The sequence below is a fragment of the Myotis brandtii genome, unplaced genomic scaffold (genome assembly GCF_000412655.1).
Source record: "Myotis brandtii unplaced genomic scaffold, ASM41265v1 scaffold136, whole genome shotgun sequence".
NCBI lineage: Eukaryota > Metazoa > Chordata > Mammalia > Chiroptera > Vespertilionidae > Myotis > Myotis brandtii.
The window spans coordinates 6670931-6677071 of NW_005354829.1; positions in this window are offsets into that span (position 1 = coordinate 6670931).

The window sequence follows — 6141 nt, forward strand, 5'->3', positions numbered from 1 at the left end:
TTATATGTAAGTACATGTAATTGAGGAAAAAAATCCCAGTTGCCAAATTTAATTGAGCTATGAGTAAAGCTATTGTGTACTCCCCTTTCCTCACCTTGAGACTCCCTCAGAACAGTGCAGAAGGAGAGCCAGAAACCTGTCTGCAAAGAGGAAATTATAAGAGCATTATGAATCAGAAGTCTATTTCCACTTTAATTGTATCCCCAAACTTCAAAGATAAACCTTTGTCCATGCTGAAAATATTTTAAAAGTACATCGTAAATCTTTTTTTTCAATTGTCCCCCTAAGCTACCTTCCAAGAATTCTTAATTACAACTCAGTGAAAAACCAGGAAGTCAACTCCCATTACTCATCTGTCTACTCTTAAGATTATAGTTTTACATTCCATTGTATCACATGTTTTACAAGTGATTATTAAAAATACAGTAAATCAAAGGGAGAAAGTGATTAGTCCTACTTTACATTAAAACACAAAAGAATGGGCCAAACCACCCCTCACAATGACCCATAAACATCCTCGAATTTTAAGCAAGGAAATTGAAATTGAATTTCAATTATGATCTTTAATACAAATGGATATACTTATAATGAAAAGAAGAACAGAAAAAGCTTACCTTTACTATTTTCAAAATCTGGAATATTAAGCAATCTAAAGAGGCAATATTCTGAAGTTTTTGTATTGTTTGGGTACAATGAGCATATGAAATGCTCTTTTTTTGTTTGTTTTTTTAAATTTCCAACCTTATAACTCCAGAAGTGCCAGCTTATAAAATGTATTTTATGTAGATATTACATGTATACATATAGGCATACATAGATGTGTAGATTACAAATGTATGTCTTTATATATACTCATACACAAACACACACACCACTCCAGAAGCAGACAAAAGAGGGACCATCTTTCTCCCAGGAATGCTGAGTTTGTGTATTACCTTTGGTCACTGACACAGTTGTATCATGGATATGTAAGATGATAAAATGCATGATTTGAATTCCCCTGGGTGACTCTTCTAATGTAATTATTAAAGTAACATTGAGCTCCGTAAAAACGCTAAATAGATTTACTTTGATGTTTGGGCAAATAGTATTTTTTCAGTAATGAATCAGAAGTTGGATATAGATATTTCTAAATAGTTAATGGGGATGGCAGAATTAATATATATTTCTTACTCCAAGTTGAACCACTTGATAATTTAGAAGATTTGTCTTTCTGTTTTATACAGATTTGGAGTGGAAGTGTAGTATTTTAGACAAAATAAGAAGCTTTCTGTCTCTTTCAATTTAAAAAAAAATTTCCATTAATGTTGGCCTTCAATATTATTTTATGCTAGAATTAGAAGCTTTTGATGTCTTAGGCTCAGGTATGAATCCTGGCTCTGGTACCCGAACTTCTGTGCTATGTGGGTAAATTTTGCTAATCTCTTTGAGTCACATTTCAGTTACTCATTAGCAAATTATGAGTGACTATCTTATCTGTGTGAAACAAAATAAACAAACGACCGTGTGAAATACCTTAGCAAGGTGTTTGGCACATAGCCAGAATTCAAGAATGATACTGGAGCCACTCAGGGGTTTAGTGAGGATTCAATGAAATCATCACTATAAAATACCTAAAACAATATCCGGCATATAGCAAACACTCAAAATAAGGTCTTTATTATTCAGCAGGGACTCTCAGATTGCTATGCTCCTATTCTCTAAGAAATTACGATGAATTCATTCAATAAGGCTTGAAGGTTACTTTGAAATCAGTGTTTATTTCAGGTTCTAAGCCTGTTCCTAGACTTTGCATCTCGACCCTTTTGCATTTCACTTTGTGTAAAGGAAGCGGAGGATCTGGTTCTGCCAGCACCACAAGGCCCCCCAGAGGCTGCTGCTAAGATGTGGAATTTCAAACCAGGACGACTTTCCTCTTCCAATGTGCAATGTGCTTTAAAAGAGCATGTTCTTTTTAAGAGATGGTCTCCAGGTGATTTTCTTTTTAACTCGTGCTTTTATTCAGCAAATATTTATTGGGCATCTATTCTGCCAGCCATTCTGCAGTGAAAAGCACAGATAAAGGCTGTCATTGAGTTCATTCCAGTGGGGATAAGCAACGAATAAACATATACCTGCGGCTAAGTCAGGACCTGAGGAGTGCTGAGAAGGAAAATAAATCAAGAGTAACCGACTAGGGAGAAAGATAAATATGCCGGTTGGCTGGTGCTCTCATAGCATCCAAGAAAGTCCTCTCCAAGAGGGACATTTGAGCTTCAGGTTAGAGTAGCTGGAATTACTGTAAAACATGTGCACACAGATGGAACTTCCTTAAAGCTTGTTCATATCTTCTAAAGTTTATGCCACACAAAAATTTTAAGAAAGAATTCTTATTTGGATATAATAAATGAGGGAGCTAGTGCACCGAGAGGTGGATAAATGGTCGCTATTTTTATTAAGTAAAGTAGAGGCCCGATGCACGAAATTTGTGCAAGAGTAGGACTTCCTTCCCTGGGCTGCCAGCACCGGCTTCCCTCTGGTACCCGGGACCCAGGCTTCCCTTGAAGCCCTTGCTTCGTCTGGAAGGATGGAAGGATGTCTGGTCTAATTAGCATATTACACTTTTATTATTATAGATCAGCGGCTCTCAACCTGTGGGTCGCGACCCCTTTGGCGGTCTAACGTCTCTTTCACAGGGGTCGCCTAAGACCATCCTGCATATCAGATATTTACATTAAGATTCATAACAGTAGCAACATTATAGTTATGAAGTAGCAACGAAAATAATTTTATGGTTGGGTCACAACATGAGGAACTGTATTTAACGGGCCAGAAGGTTGAGAACCACTGTTATAGATGGTGAGTTTTTATGGGGAAGGGAACTAGTAAGTGAAGGACACTTTCTGTGTGTTATTTTATTTAATAGTCACAATGGTTTAAATAAGTTTTAATTAGTCCTGTTTTAGTGGCAATAGCGGCTCAGTAAAATTAAGTAATTTGCCTAAAGTCACTATTAATGGCTGATGGAAGAGGATTTCAATCATGATCTCTCTCCTCTAGAGGAGCTTTCATCTATGACTTCACATGATAAACTAGGAGCACCACAGAGATGGCAGTTGATAAGGATAATAAGTAAATGATATATTGTAATCTCATTGCAACAGTATGACAGTTAAGTTCATTTTCATTTACAAAATTAATTACTGTATTTTCAGTAGTTATTTCGAGTTTATTGGATCACCTGGTTTTGGATTACTAACAAGGCAGATTGAGTCAGAGTTCTTAAAGGCAATTCTCACTTTGAACATTAAGTCACACTAGGGAGATTAATATTGACTTTAAAAAAACACAACTTTCATCATCTTTGAGTCTAGTCTTACTTTCCCTTCTCTTCCTGCCAAACCTAATGTAATTGTTTATTTTCTCTACCTACACTTTGCTACATTTTATTTCTCTCTCTCTCTCTCTCTCTCTCTCTCTCTCTCTCTCTATATATATTGATCGGCTGCCTGCTGTATGCTCCCTACTGGGGATCAAGCCTACAACCCCGGCATGTGCTCTTGATCAGAATTGAACCTGGGACCCTTCAGTCTGCAGGCTGATGCTCTATCAATTGAGCCAAACCAGCTAGGCTTCTTGGCTACATTTTAAAATTAATCCTGAAATTATGTCAAGAGATCCTACTGAGTTTGTCTTCCAAAAATGAATTTTCTAGTCTGCTTGCTGGATTCGGTAAGGCACACTATTTTGCACACTTGGATTTATTTATATTTCTGATAATTTTACAAGTGTATTGTCTTAAATTGCCATAACTATCCAATTAATTTTATCAGTCAAAATTAATTTTTTAATTTTTGAGTTACTTTCATTCTTAATATATGTTTCTGAAATTGCAATGTGTTATTTTTAGTTTTATATTTGGATGCATTATTCTACTGTTTACAGGCAAAAACTTCCATCATACTTACTTGCTAGTGTGTGTTTGTAGTAAGTATAGGTGTAGAAGAAGTACTTAATTTTACGATCTGGGAGCATTGTACGTTTTAACAATAAGCACTTTTATCACTTTTGCTTAGTTTGGTCTCCTCCTTCTTCTCTGTTGTGGTGGTGGTCTTCTAATTGTTTTCACTGACAGTGTGTCCCTCCTTTAAGACTTAAATGTATGCATACCTAGGGCAGTAAGTCAATAGTGTATTTGGTTTTGTTTTGTTTATAATTATTATAGGTGTAACTTAAGCATATGTAAATACCAAAGAGATGAAATTCTTGGGAAATTAAACATTCCTTCAGAATCAAGAAGGATTGGATATTGAGCTCAAGAGCAATGGGAGGGTAGATTATCCAGAGCATAGGTAGAGAACTTCAACTTGAGAAGGGAGACAAAAGCCTCTTCCTCTGGAGTGAAAAGGAAAGAGGAAACACAGGCTGTAGTTGGAGACATTCTGGTGAAGAAGTGGAAGAGAGAGAGCAAGGAATATAGAATTCAGGTTTGTCCATACCAAACTCATTTATCTTATCTTCAATTATAGGTTTTGATAACTTTCAATAGTGTAAGTTGTTTGTTAAGATAACATCTCATCCATCTCATGCAGAATTAATAGCTCTTTGATATGAAGCTTATAATTTTATTTAATCATAAAACCACAAAGCAACATTAATTACTGGAAGTCTCTATTACAGTGAGGGGTCAAAATAAATCTTCAGAATGTAATTTTCATGGGTCTTATGAATTAGACACTCGTTTTTGGTTTGGTGATTGAGTTTGCTCATAGGAATCTCTAAAAACTGGAAATAATTTCAAAATTGTAAGTAATGTGTATCTACAAAAGCGCTACTGCTTATTTTTTAAAATATATTTTTATTGATTTCAGAGAGGAAGGAAGAGAGAAAGACATGTAGAAACATCAACGATGAGAGAGAATCATTGATTGGCTGCCTCCTGCAAGCCTCCCACTGGGGATCAAGCCCACAATCCGGGCATGTGCCCTTGACCAGAATCGAACCTGGGCCTTTCAGTTTGCAGGCCGACGCTCTATCCACTGAGCAAAACCGGCTAGGGCACTACTGCTTATTAATCTAATTATTGATTGTGAGCTTTCTGGAAATCTATTGTAGATCATTAAGCTGTAATTAACTTATATTTTCAACTTGCATTTAATGTAGAAAAAAGTCTGTATAAACTTGCATTCTTGCTAGACTCTCTTCTGATTGGTAAGGTGGAACTCATTCAGTCAGTGTAATATAGGCAAATGACCTTATAATTTTAGGGCTAGAAAGGGTATGTACGTGCAGGGGAAGAGAGGGAAGAATGCAAATCTAAGGTGTGTTGAGTTTGAAAGAATGATTTTGACAATACTATAGTTACTTCAAACAATTCCTTTGGGTAATTATTAAAGAAAATGTAGCTTTGAAGTAACTAAAAAAATGAGACTTAATTCACTTTGTAATCAAATGCCTTTCTGTTTACTACAATAAAACATTAAATATTAACCTCACTGCCCCTAAATGTCCAAATAAGTTTCTCTTCTACTTCCTCTTTAATGCAGAGATCTGTACACTTCAAAATTTTCTTTTATTATTACTGCAGAGGGGTATTGACTGGTTTTCCTTATTGTGGATATTAAATTATACTTCTTATAAAGTGAGAGATCATCTCTGCCAAAAGTGATGCCATCATTTTAGCAGCTGGTCGATAGACACATGGTTAATGTTTTCTTGGTTCAATTTCAGTTCTTAATAGATTATTTTTCTTCCCCCCCAAATTCATTTCCAGATATGGTACTGTACTGGGTGGTACTTAATGCTGGCACAGTTTTCTCATGAAGGGTCTTTCAGTGGCTGTTCTTATTTTTGTGAGCTTCATGTCTCTGGATGGTTGAATTATTTTCTGCCTTCTAACTAGTTCAGCTGCTATAGTTACTTGCTATTCACAAAGCACAGTGCATAGTTTTCTTGGTATTTTCACCTCTTAATGCACATTTAAAGTGCTATGTGTATGACTTTTCTAAATATGTAATTGACATTTTGATTTGTTCCTATTCAATGTTATGTCAATCTATTAATCACAATTGCATGATTTATATATATATATATTTTAAATATATTTCTTTATTGACTTACAGAGAGGAAGGGAGAGGGATAGAGAGTTAGAAACATCGATGA